Here is a 26,761-nt window from a genome sequence, read left to right as displayed (position 1 = left end):
CTCTTCCCTTTCCTTCCATTTCTTTTCTTTCCCTTTCTTTTCCTTTCCTTTCCTTTCTCTCAGTCAATATTTCCATCCAACCTTAGTTCCCTGAGGACGGTTGTAGAAACTGAGTCTCAGAGAGTGAGAGGAGCAGAGATGGAACTTGAATTTTAGGCTTATGCCCTATTTTTATTTGGTATTTGCCTTTTTATTATGTATAAAAACAACAAAGCCCATTGTAAAATGTTTGAGGGGAGAGGAAAACCCAGACACGTATAAAGAAGAAAACGTCATTCATCCATAACGATCAATATTGGATCCATATTTCCTTCCAGCTTTTTTTCTATGCAATTTGACATGTTTGAGATTCTAATAAATGTAAATTTATAAATTCCAGTATACTTTCCACTGCATCATGATCTGTGTAGTTTCCTTTTCTACACTAGGCATTGCCTCTTCCAAACCACTGTTGCCTTTAAAGCCCCACTTGTCAAATAAGGTGTGTAGTAATGCCCCTTTGGCCTCTTGCAGCTGAAGTGAGAATCCTTTGAGATTCTAAGGGTAAGGGTATTTTGGAAATCTCAGCATGTGATTTGTGGAGGGGGTCTCAAGTGCAGGGTTTGGGGTTGCATAGCAATAGGCTACTCTGACTCCTTCTCAAGTAAGCCCCCCTGTCCACTCACTGGAGATGAATGTTTCCAGAAGCCTCCCTGCTAAGCACTCCTTTGAGCAGTCTGGATATGTCTTCACCCTCTCGTCCTTTCCCCCTTTGTCATTTCTCTCCTGTCTCCACTTTGACCTCAGGTGACCCTTAAGCAATAACCTCCAATGGTGAGTGGGATTTGGTATTAAATATCACTTGAGAGCACAAGCAGGACATCTTGTACTTTTCCAAACTCACAGTTTAAAAAACACATAATAACATTTATTCTCTCATATTTGTTTTTGTCCTTATTGGGTTAATTCTTGTTCTGCAAATATTTGTGTTACAAACTGACTATTCTTAGGCCAGGTGTGGTGGCTCACGCCTGTAATCCCAGCACTTTGGGAGGCTGAGGCAGGTGGATCACCTGAGGTCTGGAGTTCAAGACCAGCCTGACTAACATGGAAAAACCCCGTCTCTACTAAAAATACAAAATTAGCCGGGCATGGTGGTGCATGCCTGTAATCCCAGCTACTCAGGAGGCTGAGACAGGAGAATTGCTTGAACCCAGGAGGCAGAGGTTGCAGTGAGCTGAGATCGCACCATTGCACTCCAGTCTGGGCAACAAGAGTGAAACTCTGTCTCAGAAAAAAAAAAAGAAAGAAAGAAAGAAAAAGAAAGAAAGAAAAGGGAAGGAAGGAAGGAAGGAAGGAAGGAAGGAAGGAAGGAAGGAAGGAAGGAGGGAAGGAAACGAAACTGACTATTCTTAATGTATCTGTAGATGATAGAAACTGAAAAGAAGAGGTCCCAATAGTAAGAGTTAGCATATGCATGGAATATTAACTTATTGATTAATTGATTTTAATCTATTATTGTCTTATACTTCCAGTAGTGGCAGAGTTCTTCGTTGAGGGAGGTGGAGAGGTGTGATGGTCACTGGTGCCTTAGTCTCCTGGGAACTTAGCTCACTGGGATGCCAGATTAATGCATCCTTGATGTGGGTTTCTTGCATTGGAGTGAATAAGGTTCTGACCTGAGGAGGGAAGGGAAAAGAGTGTTTCTGTCTCCCAGCTAGTCATGTCTTTGATCAATAAAACTGTGGTTATGTAGCCACTCATATTCATTTTACACATCAAATGTTAATCCCATAGCACACAGCAGTATTTGTCAATGTGTGGTCTATAAATTATCCATATCAGAGGCACTTTAGTCGAGGCCTGGGGATCTGCATTTGAAAAGCATCCCAGATGATGCAGATGCACACCAAAATCTGATCCCCAATGCTCCAGTCTCTCAAGTACTCTGTGAGAAAAAAGGATGCCATGGTTAAGGAAGTTTTGGACACGTTGCCTACTATATCCACCCCTTAAGAGGTTCATAATGCACATTAGCATATTAAAAGCTCTGAAAAATCTTTCAGTAACAGAACACTCTTATGTCCACTAACATAAGATTAATTAAATTATGATACAGATACAATAAACTCCTATGCTGTATTTTTTTTTAAATGAGGTTGCCCTCAAAGAACTAAGAGGCAGCTTGGTGTAGATGTTAAGAGCATAGGTTCTGGAGCCAGACAGACCTGAACTCAAATCCAACCTCTGACATTAAATAACTGTAATCTTAGGAAAGTCCTCTGAACTGTTTTCTTTTCTCTACAGTGGGAATAATAATAATATTCTTCATCTCATGGAAGTTATTGTGAGTTTTAACTGAATGAAAATATGAAGTATTTATAGAATTGTATTTGGTACGTGGAAAATGTACAGTAATTATTAGCTCTTATGATCACTGACATGGGAAAATGCTCATGATACATTGTTAAATCAAAAGCAAGGCCAAGAACAATATATATAGGATGCTTTCATTTGTATTAATAAACTGTACATCATAAATAATTTCATAGATGAATGTGGAAGGATACTCAGTACTCTGTTAACAGTAATTACCTTTGGCCTTAGGTACTGGGAGGGAGGAACGCTGTCAATTTTCACTTTACGCACTTTGGTAAGTTTTATTTTTTTTGTATTTTTCTCCCCAGCTTTATTAAGATGTAATTGACAAATAGAAATTGTACATATTTACAATGTACAATGTGACATTTTGATATATGTATACATTGTGAAATGATTGAATCAAGCTATTTAACATATCCATTACCTCACATACTTAGTGTGTGTGTAGTGAGAATATTTAAGATATACTCTCTTAGCAATTTTCAAGCATACATTATTATTAACTGTAGTCACTATGCTGTACAATAGATCTCCAGGATTTCTTCTTCCTAACTGAAACTTTATATCCTTTGACCAACATCTCTCCATTTCCCCTCCACCTTTTGTTTTTATTTATTTTTTTAAAAATAATACATCTGGGAGGTAAAAGGAATTTTGCCCAGAACTGAACCCAGCATGGCCTGGATAATGGAAAATAATCAAGTGTTAGCATGGTTCTCTCTTGTTTCCAGAGAAGCAAATTCAGCTACATTTAGCTTTTATTGTTTAAATTTTTTTATTTTTGCCAGCCTCACCATTCTTCTGACTCATCCAGCTGTGTGCCTACTGATCTCCTCTGCCTTCTCTATGCTGACGGCTGCTCTGTATATAAGCCTGTCTTTGTACACGTGAATTTTGAATTCCTAATGCTGGACATTGCATTTCACAGAGGTCAGCCCATGCTCCAGCCTACTGAGATTGTTTTGGATCCTGAGTCTCCCATCCAATCTGTTAGCTAGATCCTCTAGTTTCCCAGCATCCTCACTCTCAGAGAGCATGCCATCTGTCTGAGCTGTTGGATAAGAATGGTGACTTGACTGACACTGATGTAAAGATCTGTGACCTGTCACTAGAGACCCTGATCCACATATCAGCAGCCACCTGCTACCTCTGGAGTCTCACCTGCAGTCTGTATTTCTTCACTTTATCTATAAAGGGCTCATGAGAGTCTAAGTCAAAAGCCTTGTTAAAATCCAGATGCATCCTGTCTACAACATTCTCCTGATCTACAAGCCTTGTAACCTTATCAGAAGCGTAAATTAAGTTAGTTCTGCCATGACTTGTTTTCCTAAAGGCCCTACTTAGTGTTATTACTAAAAAAGATTTGATTTGAGCCCAATAGTGGTTTCAATTTAGACATATTTACCGTATTTCCCTACCTGCTCAGTGTCCCTCCCTGTCCCGCCCAAGGCCTGCCTGGTGGCTGGAGTTAATTGGATGCATAAATTCATGCAAAAGGACTAGTGGAAAACAAGGGCTTATGTGTACTGTTTGCAATGTAGTAGCAAGAAAGAATTGCTCAAAAAGTAGAAATGTTGACATATATGTGTGAATTTTGGATTCCTAGTCCTTGACATTGCATCATGATAGATGGAGGGCCTATTTTGGCTAGAGAAGGACTTTGATGCTCTTTACAATACAACAGGAAGGTTGTTTATCATTCTACCTGTGACCTGGGCTTAGTAATGGAGGTCTATATTAGTTTCCTAGGGCTGCTGTAACAAATTACCACAAATTTTGTGGCTTAACACAATAGAAATTTATTATCTCAAAGTCCGGAGGCCAGAAGTCCGATATGTTTCCTGAGCCAAGATCAAGGTGCTGGCAGGGCTGAGCTCCCTTTGGAGGCTCTAGGGGAGATGCATCTTTTGCCCCTTCCCACTTCTGGTGGTTGCTGGCATTCTTTGGCTGGAAGCCACGCCACTCCAATCCCTGCCTCCATGGTCACGTTGCCTTCTCTTCTTCTTCTGTCTGCAATCTCTCTCTCGGACACACTTATAAGGGCACTTGTGATTGCATTTAGGTCCCAGCTGGCTAGTCCAAGGTAATCTCTCTATATCAAGATTCTTAATTTAATCACATCTGCAAAGTCTCATAGAAGATAGTATTCACACATTCTGGGGAATAGAACATGGATTTTATGGGAGGGGGAGCATTATTCAGCCTATCACAAAGACTAATAACAAATTACTAATGCCTTCCCCTGCCATGCTCTCCTCAGCCCCTTGGTTTATCTAAGTATGAAGGAGACAACTGGAATAAAGAAGAGCAAAATTTTGCAGAAGATGTCACTAGACTTTCTTTCCTCTTCTGGCTCCTGGTGGTATATCCAGTTGCAGATCTGTTCATGTACCTGTCCAGGTTCTGACCATACACTCTGCTGGGAAATAGTGCAGTATAATCCACTCCTGAAATTCATCTTTGCCAGTTTTCACTCATTTGGGTGGCTTTCGACCTCCACAGCATAATTGCTGACGCAGGTTGAAACTTTAACGGGGGAAAAGATTGATTGGCTCACCAATAACATTTGTCTCTTGGGCTGGCAGTGAGCACAGAGGAACCATTTATGCAATCTAATTATTACGTCAATTGGGGGATGGAGTAATGTTTCCCAGATGCCATTTGGCACCTGGAAAGCTGCAAATCAGCACTATCATATAAGAAACATTAATATAGACCATTGATTGGATTAATTGATCCCATCCCCTCCCCCATCCGCCTTTAGCTTCTTATTTTGGTTTGGAGTGAAATGCAAAAGCTTTGCTTTGCTTCTCTTAGCTGCCATGTTCAGACAGGGGATCGGATTGATTAGATGTATTTTACAATTAAATGTACTTAAGGAATGATGTGCATTTCTGAATCATTGTCCCTTTTCCTGACCTTGAATCATTCAAAATATCTGTGGCCAGTAGGACTGAGATCCAGGCTCCAAAGGAAGCCAAAACAGACAGGAAGGAAGAGCCAGGGGCAAAGTGCTGTTGCAATTACTACATCCTGAGCCTACATAAAATGTGCTCAGAACTTTTCACTAGGCTTTTCAGGTTCATTGTTGCAACAGTTTCTTGGTGTTAGATCATTGTAAGCCCCCAATAGGGCTTAGTTTTTTATTTTTAATGATTCTTTTTATTAGTAACTAAGTAATCTGTTGGGATTAACCTCAACAGAGTGCAGGGCCCTAGAGCCCAAGGAAAGAGGATATTAGGATATTGGGGAGGTTTATTATACCTCTTTAATCTTCATTTCCCTTCCACAAATGTAGGCAGATCCCTGCAAAATCTTTAAGTGACAAAGTCTTTCATTACACAATTGGGAACAAAGCTTAAAATATAGCTAATCCAGGGAGAAGAAACATAGCTACTTAAATTTATACTAATGAGTAAATGACTGCTACTACAGACTCCTAGAGGGTCTATTAGATTTGGAAAGGGCTTCACAGCCCCAAGCCTAAGCTTGTTATTTTAAGGAGGGGAGGATTGAGAATTTACTTGCCCAAGGTCTTACATAAATTTTGAAGTACATTTTTTCTTTTTTTTTCTGAAAGAGAGTTTTAATACAGGAGCACCTTAAGGGGCATTGTAAACAGACATTTGTGATCAGTTTTACCAAAGGCCAGTTCTGGGGGATTCCAAAGCCAACTATAACCTCAGGTCAATTTTTAAAGGTAGTCCATCACCAGTGCTTAAAACACACTCTTCCCCTTGGCTCTGCCCTGATGGGATTCACCAAAAGTTCATGTGTTTTAGTCCTTTTTCTTATCTTAGCATCCAGTAGAGTGTCTGCCTCATAAAAGGCATTCAATGAGTGTTTGATGTAAGACTGAATGTTTCCAGAAACAGGGAAGGCTTTTCACTGTATCCTCCATACTCTCTCATTCTGCTTCCTGTGTACACATTGCTTAAATAACTGTTCAGGTTAGAGATTTTGCCCTTGGGTGGGACTAATAATTGTGTCAATGGTCAGAGACCAAAGTGAAGAAGGCTATCCAGCTCACCCAGGATTGAACCCACAACCCTAGCTTTCCTTAAAGCATATGAGGAGATAGTCAGACTATAGTCTGAGATGTTAGAAGCAAATATTATGGAATCCATGTATCTCTGAAGGCCGGAGTCACCAAGTCTATATCTCTGACCATTGCGGGCATCCTAAATCAGGGAATCCAGCCTGCAAGTGGGAGCCGGCACACCTTCTCCAATAAGCTTTTCTTACTTTCTTGGGAGGAAACCCTCCCTGGTTGTGGTTGGGGCTACAGAGAAAGAGTAAAGAGGGAATCATAGGATTGTGGACAAGTTACTCAGCTACTCATGGCTTGTGGGAAGGAAGGAAGAGTTTGATCTGTCAAGACCTGCCCTTAGCTTTAATCCCACAGTGCCCATGCCCACCAATTCTACTTGTTTATTCTCTCCCTTTGCTGGTTCACCTGCACTCACCTGCAAGGACTGGGCCCAGGCATGGCCCCTGGCCCCAAGCATGCCTACCTCTGAGCTGCCTTGATTAAGTCCCACTGCTCATGACTTCTGTGTTCATGGCAAAAGTTTTCAGTCAGGGATGATAATGAGGAGACAAGGCAGCCCTTGGGGCAGGGTTACCCATCAGCCCTAGACAAAAACAAGATCCAGCAACAAAGCCCATTCCTGTTGGCTGATGGCTCGGCATTGGCTGAGAGTCCAGAGAGCCTTCAGTTGGTCTGAACCAATGAAAAGCAGCCAAAGATACACTCTCTCTGGCCATTAAAGAGATATTTCCACCTACGATTGGCCCCAGGGTACTTCACCTCAGGGTTCTCCTATTGGCCTGGAATAGCATGCTGGCAGCTAGGGCACCCTGTGGTGAGCAGGCACCTACGTAGGCATGCAGTAAAGCACAGCCTGCTGCTGGGCACTCAGGGGACAGGCAGATAGAGGAGGAGGTATCAAGATCCTCTCTCTGCTTAACTGGTGACATCTTGGGGTCCACCCACTTCTCCTTTTTGTGCCTCTCCCCTCGGGCTGTGCCTGCTCGCTCTCCTGGTCCCATTCCCCAAAGGACTTCGATTCCCAGGTATGGTGGTGACTGGCAACACAGGGTAAGATGTAGCCTTTTCTTAGGGTTATTTGCATTGTTGTAGGGGATCCTGAAATCTGAAAAGTGGTGGTGGTCCAAATACATTGTAGGTTCATAGAATTTTGGTGCCAAAAGGGAACTTTGAAATAGTTCCCATTTTACAGATGAGGAAGAAAACTGAGATGGACTCCAAGAAGTAATAGAATTTGGTCAAAATCATATAGCTAGTTAGTGGCAAGTCTCCTGACCATAGGCAAGGGCATTTCTGATGCATCACAAATGAATCTTAAACTGTGGTATTTCATGAACATTTCTACTGTTCTTCAAACCACTGGTTTTCTGTTCTTAGGAAAGTCCTAGTTCCACGGGGGAGATCTTCAGATCACAAATTAATGGCTTAATTAACATTTACAACAAGTTTTTGGCTGTGTCTTCAGTGTATGAAGAAGGGGGCTTGTGACATGGGCTTGCTCTCTGTTTACCCTCTTTTTGTGATTACCAACCCACAGTAGTGAATTGACTGTGACTAGGGCTCTGGAGTCATGTAATCAGCTATCTAGCTAGGAAGTTGTACAACTGGTGACTCTGGCCACTAGCATCATGATGTTTGAGCCATCACTGTTCAAGATGCAGCAAAGAAGCAAGTCAGTTACTAAGTGGAAAAAGGTCTGAGTCTAAGCTACTGCCATATCAATACCAGTGCTTCATTTGTCATGCATTTAGCCCTCCGAATTCCCTTTAGGTTAGAGACCTGGGTTTATTTGTTCATATATTAGGTGGGACCCTGAACAGTCCTGAAATCCTGGCCCTGGGTAGCTCTGTATCATCAACAACAATGATAAGCATAAAGGGTTTGGGATTACTCAATCCAGCTTTCCCCCGTTGTGTCTGTTTTCTTCATGCTTCTCCCTTTCTCATTCTCCTTTTTCATATCCTTTAAAGGCCAATTTAAGTCCTGCCTTCTCCAGGAGCCTCCACTTATAATGCTACCCACATCAATCTTTCCCTCTTTTGGATTCTTACTGTCTTTCCAGCCTATCCCTCAAAGTGACATTTCATTATATTCCATTTGTATTTATCACTATTGGTTCCATGTATATCAGCCTCATCTTCTCAACAAGAGTATAAGTTCCATAAAGGCAGGCTACACATTTTATCCTTGCTAAGTGTGCCCCACAATATCTGGTGGATGTTCAAATTAGACTAGAATGATAGCTTTTGTGGTGACATGGGAAGTGCTTGCAATATACTTAAGTGTCTAACTCAAAATACAAAAGTCTATGATCACAATTTTATAAAGACATGGAAAATAAAAGCAAGCAAGCAGAAAGGTAATACACTCAAATGTGTAAGAGGTGGGTGGGATGATAAGTGAGTCTAAACATTTATATATTTACCTAACTTTTCAAAGTTTCAATGAGGAGCATGTATTACTCTTATGAGAAAAAAAGACAAAGATTATTTAAAAGAGAATCATAGATTTATGAACTCTGGAAAGCAGAGCAGAAAAAGACGGAAGAGCTCATGTAAGTCCTGTCTTACTGTTTTAAGATTGAAAAGCCTGGGGCAGAGCTATGGGAGATGCCTACCTGGTGACTCAGTTTCCATATTCTAGGAGTAAACAACCCAGTTTTCTGGAGCTCTAAGGCTGAGCCTCCTAACCTCTCCTCAAATCCACCTTCCCCTGAGCTTCTCCTCTAGGCATCGGTCCTGGAAGTGGCTGCGTGGTTTTCTCCTGATGAGGTCTCCCATGATTCTTTGGTGTCTCCTGGGTGGGGGAGCCTGAAGGTTTGGCTTTGACTCATGCTCTAGTCCCTTGCTAGCCTCTCCGGGAACTCACTGCTTTGCCTCTGAAGCATCCCAGGACAATAAGCTATAGTATCCACACTCCCAGGTGGCTGGAAGTAAAAAACACCTAACTGTACCCTTTCCTAGAAATATATACTTACTGCACTCTGAGTACTTGCTGGGAAGGGTGATCTTGAACTAATTCCACTCAATACCTTTGCAAAGCCTTGTTGAGAACAATACTATTTAAGGAGGGCCACCTGAAATTGGTGCTTGAAGCCCATCCATTCCTTTCCAACTGGACCCAAAACACTAGCCCCAGGTACTTGCCATACCCGTAACTTTCCCTTCTAGTTAGGCCTACCCCACTCATAGCCAGGAAAAGGGGCTGGATGGATGTTTTATGCAGAAGAGTGGCCGAGGGATGGCCACTTGACCCCAGGCAGGCCATCCATGTTCTGGTAGCAGACCTATGTGGTAGATTTTTCTACTAGTGTTCCTCTTGCCAGCGGTGGAATCTGATGTGCCCACAATTGGTTAAAGTGATGAAGACTCTCGTTAAATGCACATTTGTCACTTGGGATGATAAACACATGTAATTCATTGTGTCTTTCTATGCTTCCATCCTTCCATCCATCCACCAAACAAGCACTGGGCTCCTATTTCTTATTTTCACTTCCCAAACCACAAAGCTCTGAAAACCAAAAACTTTCTCATAAGTTTGACGTTAAAACTCATTTTAACTTATATTATGATAGTCTTTCTTTATCCCACTTAGTGTGAACATCCATATATTTCATGACAAAAATATTAATGGATTTGATTATGGGGAGCTATGCTGCCACCTGCGAGAGGTGTTATGTGATATTGGCAAATACACAATTACCTTGATAAAATTCCCCAAATTCTGAATTTTGAAACTTCTGGCCCCAAGGATTTGAGATAAGGCACTTTAACCCTATAAGATCTAGGGAGGGGGAGGTGGTAGATACCCTACCTGAGTTGGCCAGGAACAGAAGAAACCACTCAGTGAAGGGAGTAGGCATTCAAGTCTTTAGAGAGAGAGGGCTTGCTCAGGTTCAAGCCAAGGAAATCCAGTTGGGTCACTCAGCCATTAGTTCATAAGGAAGGAACAGGGCTGCAAACAGAAGACAGAATAAAGACTCAGGAGAAAGATGGAACTGAAATGGAACAAGAATAGTTTGAGAATGGGGAAATGAGAGGAAACTAGAAAGCAGTTGGAACAAGGTGTCTTTAACTGCAGTCAATTGGCTGGTGGCTGTTAGGTACCAATTGGAGTCAGGTTAGCTTTAAAGTTGGAAGATTTTGGCAGGCAGATACTGAGAGAAATGAGACACAGCCTCTGTCCTCTCTTTGCCGAGAGTCTAGAATCTGCAGGGTCCTGAGAGAATGGACAGAAATTGGAGTCACATTAGTCTGAAACAAAGATTTGGCTTTGACTTTTTTCAATCTCTGTATTTTTAAAGCTTTATTTTTAAATTGTGAAATATGCCACACATAAAGAAAAGTGCATAAATCATAAATGCACAACTTGTTCAATGAGACACCTGTGTTAATTGTTACCCAGTTAAAAATAGAATATTGTCAGCATCCCTGATGCCCTACTTGTGTCCCTTCCCTAATCATAATTCCTTTCTCCCCTACTAAAAGGTAACAACTTTTTTGACTTTTCCAAAAATCACTTCCTTGCTTTTATTTATACTTGTACACCTTAGCATACATTCCTAAACATTATAGTTTTGCCAGTTACTGACTTTTATGTAATAATTCAGTATGTATGCTTTTGTTTCTGGCTTCTTTCATTCAATATTATGCTTGTGAGATTCATCCATGTTGTTGCATAAAACTGATATTGTTCCTTCTCATTGCTGTCTAATATTCCCTTTTGTGAATATGCCACAATTGAGTTCACCATTCTACTGCAGATGGGCATTTCCAGTTTGGGGCTGTTTGACTAACACTACTATGGTTATTTTTGTTTGACTTTTGGTGCACATGTGCCTGTATTTCTGTTAGTAGTGGAATCACTGAGTCATAAGCACACATTCCATTTGCTGGATGCTGCCAGTTTTTCAAAGTTTGTATCAATTTGCACACTTCCATTGTGCCAAATCATTATTAACAGTAAGTATTGTCAGACTTTTACATTTTAATCACTCTGGTGGGTGTGCAGTGGTATCTCATTGTGGTTTGATTTGCAATTCTCTGATGACTAATGAGGTTGAGCATCTTTTCATATGTTCATTGGCCTTTTGGATATACTCTTTTGTACAATTTCCATTTAAGTCTTTTGTCCATTTTATCCTACTAGATTGTCCTTTTCATATTCATTTCTAGGAGTTCTTTATGCATTCTAGATGTAAGCTCTCTGTTATATGTGGTACAAATAAATTCGCCAGCACTGTGGCTTCCCATTTAATGCTTTTTTGAGTCTCATTTTATTCCTGTAATTTCCATCAAGCTTCCCAGGCTGAAATGTCCCCCATTTTGCTAAGGTCCTAACAAGCTCACCTGGGCCCTGAGGGATAGCTCACTAAGGCTGCAGGGCTGTTCTCTCCACCTTCCCTTCCTTCTTCCCTCCCACTTATCTGCCCTGTCTCGCTCTCCCTTCCCTCAAACTTTGCCCATTCTTGGGGGGCTGCTTATTATTCACAGATGGATAGAAACAACTGTCTTTTAGCCATGGTGCCAAAACTGTCAGATTTGCCACATGCTATTAATACGTCAGAAAACCTTCACTCTGGAAAGCACTTGGAGATTATGTAGTTCTAATGACGAGGAATCGAAAGCTCAGAGAAATTAAGTGGCTTGCCCAAGATCATACTGCAAGTTAGTGGTCAACTTAGGACTAGAACTCAGGTCTCTTGCATGCATGCCCCAGCTTTTCCCACTCCATTATGCTAAGAAAGACCAGAGCACACAGCTGCATATTGACTGGGGCATTTTTTTTTTCTTCTGAAAATAAGTGCTGTCTGTGTCTGTGTAACAACGTAATCGGTAGAGACTATGGCTCATGTCTGTCTGGACCCAGGTTGAGAGATCACATCACCTCTGCTACTTTCCCATCTCCTGGCTGTCAAAGCCTGAAGGACAACAAATGGCTTGAGTGATGAGATGAGTTAAGATAGTGTCTCCCACGCTGAATTATGTGCCAGTTCAGGACTACAGGATTCTGCCACAATCCATTTACACAAGAAATTAAATTGAAGATTGCAATGTAATATTCATATATTAAATCCTGGCGGACAATCAAAGTAATTAAGGCCAAATGTTCTGAATCATCCTGTGGCATCATGAACATTCGATTGCTGGGTTTTTAGAAGGACTTATTTCTACAACCAATTTTCTTGGAAATCATTAAACCTCCTTTGGAATGTGAATAATTTGAAAGCTACCATGGTACACAGTGCTACTCAAACAACTTTGCCCCCATAAAAGAATAACTTTGCTAGATAGGAGTACTGGGTAGGCAAGGAAAATCTGATTTTCAAGAAGCTAAGGTTAGGGGATAGGAGCCAGTCTCTGACCACCCACCTCCCTGCATTGTGTTTTTCAAAAGGAGTGGCTATATTTCATCCTAAATTGAAGGAGTTAAACTGATGCAGGCTACTGGGCTAATCCTAGCTACAGACTGATCTGCTTGCTGTGTAGTTCTATGGTTCTCACAAATACATTCTACTGATTAAAACAAAGCAAAACAGAGTTTGGAGAAAGAGGATGGCTCCGTCTAGCCCCACAATGATGAATAGGGTCAGTCTTCAGACCTTCTCCACCACACCCCACCATAGGCCACCTTGTCTCTTAAAGCTTCTCCACATACCCTCATCTCTTAGTCCCTGTTCTTCTCAGCTTCCCTTTGTCCACACCTCTGTTATGCCACTCATCATAAAGTCCTTGAGTTATTTGTTGGCTCCCCTTCTGGAGTAGAAGCCCTTCAAGGGCAGGGGCTATGCTCTAATCTTTCCAGTGTTCCCACACGTGGCCCAGTGCACGTGTCAGAGAAGGTGCTTTGTGTATGGTTGGTGCATGTGTGAAAGTCTAAATATATAAAAGACAAATGATCAAGAGAACTCACAAACGTATATAAATGTATCTCTGTTTGGGAATGACAGGCTTAGTGTCATGGCAGCATCAAAGAGAGGAACCGATCTTCCTTTCTCTTCCAGTAAATGTTTCAATTCTCTCCAAAACACAATGCTCTCAAACCATCACCAACAAATAAAACCCTATTATGGATAATGTGTAACTAAAAGATAAACAAAAATTATTAAAATTAATTTGTACTTTTTCAGAGTTGTACTTAGGAAACAATCAAGTTATTTTACCTGAGCTAATTATAAGACTTCTTTGCGTCTTGAATATTGCATACAAAAAAAGGTCTCTGATTCATCAGTTTTGCCAGTGGGGATAATTAAAAGTGTGCATATATAGTAATATTCCTACCAAATTATTTCTTCTTATAAATATTTATCCATAGCCTAAGTTTGTTGATGCTGAGCAGCATCAGTATTCTTTGACTTTGGTTCACATACTGCCCCCTTGACTGTACCACAATTCTGATTCACAAATGAGATTTTTGGGAGATATTGGACTGCATTTTGTTCATGTCTCTATCCTTAGTTCTAGCACAGAGCTTGGCACAGAGCACGCACTCTTTGTAGAATGAATGAATGAATGAATGGAATATTAAGTAAGGCAGTAGCCTTCAGGGATGATTTGTATCAAAGTGAAGTTGTACAAAGCAAGCCCCATTCACTGCTATTCTCTTTGTGACCTGTTGGCTACAGCATCCCTGAGCTTTTAGGGCAACCTGATCCACCCACCCAACCAGCATGCCCCTTTCAAAGGCAGTTGTGCTACCTCTGCATGTGCCCAGCACTAGCCAGAGGAGTTGGTGCAGTCTGTGTGTCAGCCCAAGCCAGGTGGACACACCAACAACCACCTGTGGCTTTCCTGGGTGGGCATCTTGAGCCCACATGTTTCACATCATCATGCACCTACCTGTCAGTGCTGGAAACTGCACCAAGAAATACTGATACTGCACAAAATCATTAAACTGGGGCCATGGCTAAATACTTATTGGGGCAGACAGTGATGCCATGTTTGCTCAGAAAATTCAATCAAGATCTGTGCAATTACTGCGGGTTTAGATTTGAACAAATTAGCTCTTAGTCATAGAATTTCAGAATGTCAGAGCTGGAAGGACTCTTAGAATTCATCCGGCCCTGTGTAACCCTGAGGTTTTCAAACTTCGCTTTTGCAAGAAACACTTTTTAGCCAAGGAAATCTTATGCCTCTCCTCTTATTCGAGTAGGGATCCTGATGCGTAGCCTCCCCTTCTCATCTGCTTCAAACTGCAGAGGTGAAAAGGAAAGTCCAGTGAAGTTAAGGAGGATCATGGCATACTGGGGGAAAAAGTTCTAGTCTTGGAGTAAGCATAAAGACAGACTCCAACTCTGTCTTAGCCAAGGGACTGATATTCAGCCGTTTACACTCATGCCTGAAAGGGGTCTTTTGGACATGATCATTTAAACTGGTGAGAGAAGTCTGTTTCCAGGAGGGGAGATACAGTAACTAACAGACCCTAGCAGGAGTGAGTTTATTTAAATGAAACACATTGCTACCAACCTTCACGAAGCCTAAAGGAAAATCCCAAGGGCGGGAGACCCAGAATGGTAAATGCCCATTATTAGAGTATTTCACAAAGGCAAAGAGAAGAGAGGAGGAACGGAACTAGGCCAAACCTCCTCCTCCCACCCTGGTGGATGTCTGCTTGTGTACCTGTCTATTCACATGTCCATCTTTTGAGGTGCCTTTGTGTCATCTTCTGCAGTGGTATATCTAGTTCCTTGGCAGTTTCTGCCTGGAGCCCATCCTGTGTTCAGGTTGGCTCTCTCTTTCTGCTGTGAGTCTGTCGCTGCCTACATCTCAAATCTTTCAGCTCCTCTGTGTCCAGATGTGCTATTTTTTCATGTGCTTATTTGACTCAGAATGTGTGACTGTGTCTGACTGATTTTACACCACAAGAATGGCTAACAGTGAAAGTGGGAGGGAGGGAGAAAAAAACCATTTCTGGTCCTCCTAAAGACTTCAATCTCCTCTTCTATGTTTCTTAACATTTTTCACCTATTTTTTTCCCAGTATTCTTATCTCCCTTATCCTTTTTTCTTTCACTGTGTTCCTTTATCTTTGGTTGTTCTATTTTTATATTTCTCTATATACTTTTCTTTTGCATTTTATTTATTTCTTCCCTTTTCTCTTCCCCTACTTGTTTTCTCTCTAGATTTGTCTTTTCCCATATATTTTCATTTTTTCTTATTTTTTTCTTTCTCTATATAACTTTTCCCATTTTTGGGGATTCTTTCTGAGTCTGCTTTTGTTTATTTTTCTTCTTTTCTTTTCTTTTCTCCTTCCTTCCTTCCTTCCTTCCTCCTTCCTTCCTTCTTCCTTCCTTCCTTCCTTCCTTCCTTCCTTCCTTCCTTCCTTCCTTCCTCCTTCCTTCCTTCCTTCCTTCTCTTTTCTTTTCTTTCTTTCTTTTCCTTTTTTTTTTCAGGGTTTCACTTTGTCACCCAGGCTGGAGCACAGTGGCATGATCATAGCTCGCTGCAGCCTTGACCTCCTAGGCTCCAGCGATCCTCTTACCTCACCCTCCTGAGTAGCTGGAGCTATAGGTGCATGCCAAAACACCCTGTTAATTAAAAAAAAAAAAATTCTATTGATGGGGTCTTGCTATGTTGCCCAGGCTGGTCTTGAACTTGTGGGCCCACCTCTGCCTTTCAAAGTGCTGGGATTACAGGCGTGAGGCACCGCACTAGCTACTTCTTACTCTTTCTTCTTTTCCTCTTAGCTCCTATTTCTGGGTTTCTCTTTTAACTGTATTCCTTTTCCTCCATGTGTCTCTTTTCTGTGATCCTTTATTTTATTCATTTTCTTTCCCTGTCTTTCTCCATGTCTTGTTTTTCTGTTTCTCTTTCTCTTGCCCATTCTTCTCATCTCTCTGTCAGTACCTCCTTGTGTATGAATCTATCAGCCGCTTTTGTGCTTTGTTCTCCCCAAAGATGCTTCAGACATCAGGAGAGGGAAGGAGTTACCCTTTTCTGCCCTGGGCTGGGCTGTGGGTGGGTGGGGTTCATTATCTGTCTTTTCACTCAAGAATGGGTGGGGTCGTTTGCTGCTCCCTGGAACCTAACAAACACATCCTTATTCCCCGCCCCCAGGACCCCATCTGTAGAGTCACACTGTGACTCCAGCTGCTGCGCTGCTTGCATTCCCTGCACGTCCCATGCAGAGTGATGAGCCCCCAGGTGCAGTGGGAGAATTCATCAGCCACCTGACAGGGCTAACAATTTACTCCTGAGAAATAATCCATATCCAGATAATGGATCACCCCTGACTCCCTGAGACCATTTGTCTTGGCACTTAAATGGCACCAGAATCCAGGGGCAGAGCTAGGCACTGTATCCCAGGTTCATTGGTAGATGAATAGGCTGGAATAATAATGTTAAGGATTATGATAAGGAACACTTTGCATTCGCATGGTGCTTTTAAACTCTATAGATTTGGAGGAGATTAACCTTCCTTGGCTCGTCTCTTTCGCATCTCACACACTGTGGACCCTGCTTGCAGATTCAGAAACAGGGGAATTTTAGTGACTCACCCAGTCTCATCTAGCCTGTTACTGGCAGAAATTGGAGGAAAACTATTTCCTGACTTCCTGAGACTCTTTCCTCTGAATGCTACATGGCCTTCCAATCTCTGGGTCCCACTGTTTTTATCCAAGAAATGGAAGCCGATACTAAAAGACAGTATACTGGAAGGGTTCATAGATCTGGCTTTGAATCCTGGCTCTGCATTAGCTAGCTGTGTGGCCTTGGGCAGGCTGCTTATTCACTAGAAACTACATCCTCCTCTTTAAAGTAGGTATCCAAATAAACCTTCCTCGTAGGACTATTATGAGGATGAAGAGAAATTATGCATGCAAAGTGCTTATTATAGTGCCTTCCTTATAGTAAAAGCTCCATGAATGTTAGCTATGATTATTACTACTGCCTGTCTCTTTGCAGGATGCTAAGTGAACTCATACAAATGCATGAGAAAATTGGTCTAGAGGAGGGGAAGAGATAATTGGTGGCTTCCACATAAGTGTCCCTGAGGCCATTGATGGGGGAAGGGATGAGGAAGAGTGAATTCTGATTGCGGGAGGAACTACAGATTCTGCTTGGGGTGGGAGGTCCTGCCAGCTCCGGGAACAGCCAAAGAGAAGGAAGGAGATTGGGGATCTGTGTTCAGGCTCCAAACATATTTCATTGCTCGGCAGGATCAATTTTTGGCCTTCAGTCCCAGCCAGCTAAGGTTCCCGTTCTCAGGGTCTCAGCTGTTTCTGTTTCCCTGGGGTGGTTCCCTTTCCCAAAAACTGGACAGAGGAATATCTCTTTGGGGGAATATCAAAGCCCAAAAGGTTTTGTGGAAGGCCAGCACAAATGAAAAATAACGAATTCTTGTGCAGGAGCCTTTTGCGTAAATGGGAGTTCACAGTACAAATGTAAGAAAGATTATTAATATTCCCAATAATAACAGTAATGATCACTCTTTAAAGCTTGTTCTATGGAGTGCCACTGCTAGAGGTTGACACATCATCTTGGATGGTGCGAAACATCCCCAGGGTCCATCTGCATTCAGAACCACAGCCCACATTCTTCTCCCCCTTTACGGAGACCCCGCTCTCCCAGAGTCACACACATAATTTTAGCCTTCGGTGAAATGATTCTGACGCTATAGAGGCTCCCTGGAGAATGGATGCTGTGCGGAGGCGGGCAGTGTGGGCTCCTGACTTCAAGCTGCAGCAAGGCGAGGAATTGATACATCTCCTAAGCTCCAAGGACTCAACTCCTTTGGCGATGAGAAGGGCTTTGTCAAAGTCTGATGGTTATTAATAATTCTCTCAACTGAAGAGAGCCCCGTGCTTATCAATTGACAAGTATTTAGTGAGAACCCTCTGTAGGGGATCTAAAGAGGTTTGGCAGAGCTGACAATGTAGTTGAGGAGACAGACCACAGACGTAGAAAGATTATTGACAATAAAAGTAGTCCCTTCAACAAAGAGATGCTAGCAGCTGAAGCGAAGTGGAAAAAAATGTAGAGTCAGGAGACCTGACATTACAATCTCTCTGAGACTTGGTTTCCCTATCCTCTTAGAAAGGCAGCCTGCTATCATTGAAAGAATATTCACTTTGGAGTCAGACCAACCTGACTTAAAATTTCAATTACCTCAGAAACTAACTAGGGGTCATTGAACCAGTTACTTAACTCCTATGAGGCACAATTACCTTATGTATAAATTGAGCTATAATAATAGCCCCCACCTCATAGTGTTGTGGTGAGAATTAAATGAAAGCACACATGTAAAACGCTAAACATAATGCCTGGCACACGGTAAACGTTTAATAATCTGTTCTTCTTATTATAATATGCAAGGGGAAAGGCAGAGAATGTTTGGAAATAGAAGGGTTTTATTTTCCTCTTCAGCTCTTTATATGCGTGACATTAAATTTCATATGAATGCAAACCAAAAAATACTTATATGTAAACAATAATTATAATATCACTATATGATACCTTTTATATGCCTCCCCAGTATTGCTCACTAAATTTGGTATGATCAAATTTACAGAACAATGAAATAGCAGAGGAGGCAAATTATATGCTCCTTGTGATCTTGAATTCCTTTCTGAGCTTCAGTTTTCCCATCTGTATAATGTGGCTAAGAACACCTACTTCACAGTGCTGTTGTGAAAATTAAATTAAAATGTGTATAAAGCACTTGGCACAGAATAGGCAGAAAACAAACATTAGCTCCCTCCTCTTCTCTCATCTATAAAAATGAGAATAAGAAAAAATCATCCTTACAGGGTTATGATGAGGATGAAGACAGGCAAATACACAGGAAATGCTTGTAAACTCTAAGATCTCCCATAATAGTCTTTACAGAACATTTGAAGTGTACCAGGCATTGTGCAATTAACAAATGTTAATCAATTAGGTAAACATTACTTAAGTATCTACTATATGGAGGACACTATTTTAGGTATTGTGAGTGATCCAGAAAGATAAGGGCCATCAGAGTAGATGAGGCCCTCCACATAAGAATAGAGCATTGAGGACAGGACCTGAGCAATGCTCCCATTTAGGGTACCAAAGGAAAATACAGAGCTAGAAGGAGAAATCAGAGGTAAGAACACCAGTATAGCACAGTGTCGTCAGAGCCAAGGGAAGAGTGAGTTTCAATAAATAGAGACTTACAATGTAGCATTGTGCAGAGAATGAAAATCAAAATAGGACAGAGATGTGTCCCCTTGGAGTAGGCCTCCAGAAAAACATTGGTAACAGTATTGAGAGGGGCTGTGTGTGTGTGCAAATATGGAGGGGGTAGGAGCTGTCTTGCGTGGATGGCAGGAGTGTTTGGGGAAAAGTAAGGTGAGCATATCTAGAATACTCTTTCAAGGTGTTAAGGACTAAGGCTGAGAAAGGAAGGACGGATGATAGCTAGGAGGGGACGCAGGGTTGGGGGAAGATTGTTTCCATATAGGAACGTTTCAATGTTTTTGTGGACTACGGGGAAGAAGAAGCCCACAGGGAAAGAAAAGATTAATAAGTAGATGACAGAGAGGATTACTGAACACGCAGAAGAAGAATCCTGAGAGATGAGACCTGGGAGTTTTGACTGAGAGCAGAGGAGTTTTCAATTAATAAGGAGAAAGAGATCATGGGGTAGCAAATGGCTGTCAAGTGGCCAAGAGGGCTAAGAGTTGACAAGGAGCCACTGCATCTAGAATTAGGAAGGCCTCAAGAGTGGAAGTGGAGTGGAAAGAGGTAAAATAGTGAGTTGATGGTAGACACTACACATTTGAGAAGCTTTGCAGACCCATGAGCAAGTAGAGCAAGGCTAAGTGAGAGATTATGCTTTATGGGGAGGTTTGAGATGTGCGTAAGAAGGAAGGAGTCAGTGGAAGAGAAGACGTAAAAGAGGGTCAGAGGTTTCTTGGTGACTGAAGTGGCAGCAGCAGAAGGGGCCGAGCTTCAGAATACTAGTGAGGAGAACCCCAGAGAGGATCCTTTTTTCCTTTGAGGTGGGAGGAAAGGACAAAAAAGCCAGAGGAACCAACATTCTGCACCTGATCCTTGAACCTGGCCTTGGACACTAATATCAACACTGTTGACCCCAAAACTTTCAGGGCATCTCATGATCACTGAGTAGATTTGAGGGACTGTCTCTGAGGACAGCAAGGTGTGTGATTTGGAGAATATACTTGTGGCTTTTTCCCTAGGGAGATGGCAGAGAGCTGTAGCCCCAGTCCCAGGATACCAGGCCCCAGAGCCTGGTCCAGTGAGGAGGGCCTACAGTCCATGACGTATACCCATGTTACACAATCTCTTCCTTCCCTGTCACTGAAACTGCCACCCCAGAGCCACTTTTAAAAATGAAGTCAGGGTCCACAGTCACTCAGAGACTTAAGTGTTCCTCTATTTGTTAAGGCACTAGGGGCCTTAAGTTTCTTCTGGCCAGAAGTTTCCTTATTAGGGGCAAAAGGAAAGGCTTTCTGAATATACCCTGGTTTTCACCTATTCAACATGTGTGCACAGCCTGCCAAATGCATCAAATGGCCGTCCTGCCACTTGACCCAGCCTCAGCTGCAGCCCCTCTTCTCCAGCATGGCTGCTCTCTGGTCCTAGGCAGATGCATCTCTGTGGCACCTTCCTGCCTTACCGCTTAGTTTTCAATCTCATAACTCCCCTGGGATCTGAAGGGTAGAACAGCAGGACAGTTATAAGCCCTGGTGCTTGATATCAGGAGAGGGTGTTGGGCCACAGAAGTCAGAAGAGGGGGTCCTTGGGCGGGGCCCAGACCCAAAGTAGCTCAGAAGATAAAGTCAGTCCTCGGTATCTTTTGTTCTAGGGCCAATTTTGGTGTTCTTATGGTGCCTGGGATGGAGGAATGCAGGGAGGGAAGGGCAAACAACCCCTTAGTTAGGGAAACCTAGGGCTCTGGAGCTAGCCTTGCATCTTTGTTTAAGGCGTGGGTTGTCCCAAGATTGAGTTATAACGGAGAAAGACCTATTTGCATTGACAAATGGCACTTAATGAAGGGAATGATTAAAAGTGAGGAAGCTACAGGCTCAGAAATGTCAGTGGTTGTTGTACAAGAGAATTCCTTTATTGCACGTTCCTCTCCCCCTTCTCCCTCGTCCTTTTTGTCCCCTCCCGCTATTGCTTATCTTCCTTCTTCTCCTCTGCCCTCTTCCTGCTTGCTTCATCCACCTCCACCCACAGCAACTGATGAGATTTCTCATGATCTACAGTCAAATGCCATTAATCCCGACAGGCTCACGAGGGTCCACCTAAGCTGTCCCATGAACCAATCCTGTGAGTAGACAGACTGGGGGATGCAGCGGGCAGGCAGCCCCCTCATGAGTAATGGCAGTTAAACCAATAAACCAGAGTGGCTGTCCCTAAAATAATCAATAAATCACTTGGGGTCCAAGAGAGGTGGAAAGCTTCCCAGCAAACAGTGCTCAGGATATTTTCCATGACCTTCTCTACCTTGAATGTCCATGGCACACTAGCCGGGCGGGCCAGGACTGACTCTGCTCTCAAGGTGCCGCTCCCAGATTCCGCCTGGCCCTCTCAGTTTCATAGGGAGGTAATTCATTCCAATGGGATGTGACAGGTGCCATCTTCAGGCGCCTGGCTCAGATCCCAGCAGCAGGGACTGTCGCTGACTGCAAATCCCCCAAGTGCCACGCTGGTCTGAAGAAAGCAAGCCCTGGGGTGGGCAGATGACCTTTCAAGAACCCAGGAAGCCAAAGTGGGATAGCAGTGTGATGTAATGGACCGAGCCCTGGACTAGGATGCTGGACACCTGGCTTTTAGTCCCTTTTCAGCCACTAACTTGCTAGGCGATGTTGGGTAAGTCACTTTCCCTTTCTGGATCTCAGTGCCCCCTTCCCACCGGCCCCCGTGATGAGAGGAGGTTGGACTAGCTTATCTCTAATGGCACTTTCAACCCTGATGAGCAAGTTTTGAAATTAAAGAAAACATTATTTTAGGAAAATTGCCAGCTCTAATTAGAATTTGTTTAAGGACTCCTCTCGGGCTCTAATTTAAGCTGCTTTGCCATCAAATCCTTCACCCTAAACTCCAATGCAGTACAGGGAGCCACTTACCAGCACCCAAGCTCCATCTGAGACATCACAACCACTCACAGGTGTAGCCTTCCCCTCCTGCGGAGCTAGTTCTGTGTTTGGGGCCAGGTCATCCTGACAGAGTCCTGAGGTAGAGCCCTGTGGGAGGGATGTACCACTAACTCTCAAATTTTAGAGTAAACCGGTCGGGTGGCTGCCTGGGAGGAGATTCCCCTTAACTTTGTATTTTCAGACTTTTAAACATAAGGTAAATTTGAAAGAACAGCACAATAAATACTTGTGTGTGTGTATATATATATGCACAATAAATTCTCTATCTATATAATATATAGATATATATTTATCTATCTATATAATATGAATATACAAACATATAGAGATAGTGAGAGAGTCAAATATATATATATATATATACACACATACATACACACATACACACACACTTGAAAATATGTTGCAGATATCATGACATTTCATGACTAAGAATAAAATGTTCTTAGCTGGGGAGATTCTCAGGCTTTCTAAGGGCTTTGGAATTCTCAGCAAGGTGAAAGTCTCCAAGTTTTGGAGTCCAGGGGAGGGGTCAAGAGACATATAAGATCTAAGGCCAGATTTTAGGCTGGATATGGCTAGTGTGAGAGGGAACCCTGCACAAAAGAAGGAAGCACAAAAGTGGTTCAAGAACAGGTTCCAAACAAACAACAAAGGCAGTGACTTCAGGCAAGTCACTCCGCTTCCTCAAGCTTCAGTTTCTTCCTCTATAAAATGAGAGTTGTGCTAATCTCTGTCCTGCCAGCCTCCCAAAGCTGTATGCAATTCAGATTGAAAATACATATGAGAGTACGTCGGGAGCTGATACACTTAAATATATAAAGGCAAGTGCTTTGCAGGGATGACCTTCAGAGGTAGTAAAGCCCAGGAGTCTATGGTAATACATAGAAGTGGACAGTCCCCCTGCTGAGCCCCTAAACTCTTGTTATCGGAAGCCATAGAATTTTCATCTAGAATGGAAATGTCAGTGGCTTGCATGTCTTGTAGTTTTTCAAAGGCATAAGCACACACTTGAGTTTTTTCTAGTTCTTTTTTCAGATAACTCCATTTTCTTATTGATTATGGCACAAAACTAAAAGAAAACCTCCCCATCCTTTTTGTTCTTTCTGACTTTTTTTTTTCTGTGCCCCCCTTAGTTCCCACTATTCTCCCTACCCCACCCTGTCGAGACTTCTGGAGTTGGAAAATTCTCTCATCCTGCCTACCCCTAGCTCAAAGAGCAAAATGCTTTACAAAATTAAGTGAGCATTTGGGATTTTTAACTTGATTTTATCTTTTCATTCAACCAGAGGGGTATGTGTGTGGGAGATGCACTTGTCAACTAAAAGCAATTTTTCTGCCTCCTTGGGGACTGAAGCGTAATCGTTGCTCTGTCTTTCTGGTGTCAGGATGAAACTTGCATTTTCCTGAGTGGTGTCAGCACACTGACAGACAGCTCCTGGGATCTAGCAAGGAGTACCGAAAAAGAATGGGCAGGGGGCGAGAGATGTGGAGGCTGGTCTCAGCTCATCTCTTCTCCCCTGGGTGACTTTGGGATAGTCACTTACTTTGCCTCACTTTTCTAAATCTAAGAAAATGGGAATAATTCTCTCCCATATCTACCCCACAAAGATGGTGCCAGGACTTTGTCAGGTTTCAGTGATATGAAAATGTTTAGAATTAATAGAGCTATGGGGAAAAAGTGCTGTGGAAGGAGTGTACCCCTAGAAATGCTGTTAAGTAGCTAGAAAGGAACTTCAAGATTTCTCTGTATAACCCCATTTGAGAAATGAGGAAACGGAGGCCCTTCTGAGGTTCAAAGCGGTCCCCTGAAGCACCCATGATTTAACCGACACATTTACCATTTGCCCAGTTAAGTCTTTCACAAATAGAAAACCAGGGAGGCGGGGTCTTGAGGTCCTGGGGCTTGGAGTCCCTTTTAGAGAACAAATATGATCCCTGTGCGCTCTGTGTGGACCTTCTGATAGGGCTTCTCAAAAGGACATGCTGGGGGGGCAGGGTGCCGATCTGCCAATTCCCTTCATGGGCCCAGAGATAAGTACTTTGTTATCTCATTCCTGAAAATGCAGAGACCTTCCTAACAATCTGTAGAGCAGGGGTGTCCAAGTTTTTGGCTTCCCTGGGCCACTTTGGGAGAAATGTTGGGCCATACATAAAATACACTAACACTAATGATAGCTGATAAGGTAAAACAAACGGCAAAAGAATCCTATAATGTTTTAAGAAAGTTTACACATTTGTGTTGGGCTGCATCCAAAGCTGTCCTGGGTTGCATGTGGCCCGTGGGTCATGGGTTGGACAAGCCTGCTGTAGAGGGAGGTGGGCGGCAGGACTGAGATTCCCACTTCATAGAGGAGGAGCCTGAGGCTCATGTTGGGAAGCAGACACACATTCACCCAGCCAGTCAGCCAGTAAGTCCAGCCTCACTCTTGGTATTTTAACTGCCCTTTCCACTGTGCTCTCTTGCCTGATGCAAGGAACCCAACAAGCAGAAAGTTCAAATGAAATTACCTGACTGGGAAGTGCTATGTAGACATATACACAAGGATTCTTAGAAAATCCAAATGAATGACTTGTATGGAGTATGCTCATTTTGAACACACCTAGGCCCTGTGAGGAGTCAAGTTTCAAGGTTTGGTCAATTTTCCATGCTACGTATTTCCCCATGCACCCAAAAAAAGTAGAGTGGGGTTAAAGTGACCAGTTTCCCTGTTTGGTTGCCCCAGTGTTTCTTGTGGCTAGGGTGCCGCAGTGTTCCCTGTAGCTAGGGTGCAATGGGAGGGTTTGCAGGGAAAGACTTCTTTCTTCTACATTAGAGTTTCTGTAGCTTTAATGGGCATAAAACCCCCATGAAGGGCCTGTTAAAAGTACTATTTTCTAGTCTCCATGCCCAGAAATTCTTGTTTAGTAGGACTGGAGTGGGAGCAAGGAATCTGCATTGTTATATGACATTCCAAGTGATTCTGATGCATCTGGTCCAATGGATTGTACTTAGGGAAACACTGATCCACGACAAGGTTTAAGGGCCTTTAATTCCTACAGTCCCATTTAAGTAGCAATTATATGCCCCGGTGTCAAGCACTTTTGGGCTTCAGGAAAAAAGTTAAGAAGGTCTGAAGCCTATCTTCTAAAAGTCAGCAAACCCCCAGATTCACTACATCATTGTGGCTAAAGACCTCTGGGAAGACAATGACCCAAGCTAGGAGCAGGATACTTGGCTTTTAATTGGAATTACAATAAAAGATGCTTAAGAAGCAGCAAACTGTCAAGCTGTAGGTCTTGGACTGTCAGAGTGAGGACAAAGATGTCCTATGTGTCCCTTGTGAGCACATACTGTGGGATGAGGATTACAGGTCTAGGCTAGCAAGTTCCTGGCTGCTCAATGGGGGCACTAAGAACTCCTATGTCCTCAGAAAGGAGGAGTCATAACTTGTTACGTGCCCCTGCACAGGAAGGGAATTCTGCATTTTACTCACAGGCCAACTTTCTCAGCCTTTTCTGGGTCACCAAAGCCAGCCCAAGTGCCCTGTGCCACTGGCACAACCCCAACCTAAAGGCCCTCGTCATTCCCCTGTCTAGCCTAGTCCTTTATTCAGCAGAGACAAAGTTGTAGATGTTTTTCTAAGTAGGATTTTCTAACTCCAGAAAATAATATATGTTTATTAAAGAAAAACTGGAGAATACTAAGATATGAAAATAATAAAACAGTTAAAAATTGCCCATAATTGCATTACCTAAATACAATCACGACTCAGATTCTAGTGTGATTCCTTTTAGCCTTTTATTCTGTATATAGGTTTATTATTTATTTGTGCTGTTTATATTACAGTGTGCACACATTTTGCATCCTGCCTTTTTTTCATTTAAAAGTATCATATGCGTATTTTCAGATTATCATATAAGCTTCTAAATTATACACTTAAAAATAATTGCATAATAATTCATTGAGTGAATCAACATTATTTGCGTAGCTCAATATCTGGCACCTAGAGGACATTTGACAAATATTTGTTGTATGAATTAATGGATTGATGGATGAATGCATTTCCTTATTATGTCTATTATGTCCTTCTACCCCAGGACATTTAGTTAAGGATAAAGATTTTCAAAGGGAATGTAACACTAAGTAATTAAGTGGCAGAGTAGGCAAGTCAAAGAAAAGGGACAGGGCAAAACTGCTAACTTAGTTACTAAATCAATTTTTTAAACACTTCTGACCTCTGTATTTTCTCTTCTCTTTTTTCCCAAAAGAGTAGATGCTTT

At 42.4% G+C, this 26,761-nt stretch overlaps 1 long non-coding RNA gene across 1 annotated transcript in view; it reads right to left on the bottom strand.

The window, feature by feature from the left end:
* Positions 1-26,761, bottom strand: part of LOC111531578 — a 41,662-nt gene that overhangs the window by 12,894 nt on the left and 2,007 nt on the right. The window contains exon 2 of the long non-coding RNA XR_002728318.1: positions 10,226-10,366. This is a non-coding gene — a long non-coding RNA (uncharacterized LOC111531578). The remainder of the gene's footprint in view (positions 1-10,225; positions 10,367-26,761) is intronic.

Source organism: Piliocolobus tephrosceles, chromosome 12 (assembly GCF_002776525.5).
Source record: "Piliocolobus tephrosceles isolate RC106 chromosome 12, ASM277652v3, whole genome shotgun sequence".
NCBI classification, from domain to species: domain Eukaryota; kingdom Metazoa; phylum Chordata; class Mammalia; order Primates; family Cercopithecidae; genus Piliocolobus; species Piliocolobus tephrosceles.
Note: the sequence above shows the minus strand (reverse complement) of the source record. Positions and strands in the feature narration are given on the sequence as shown.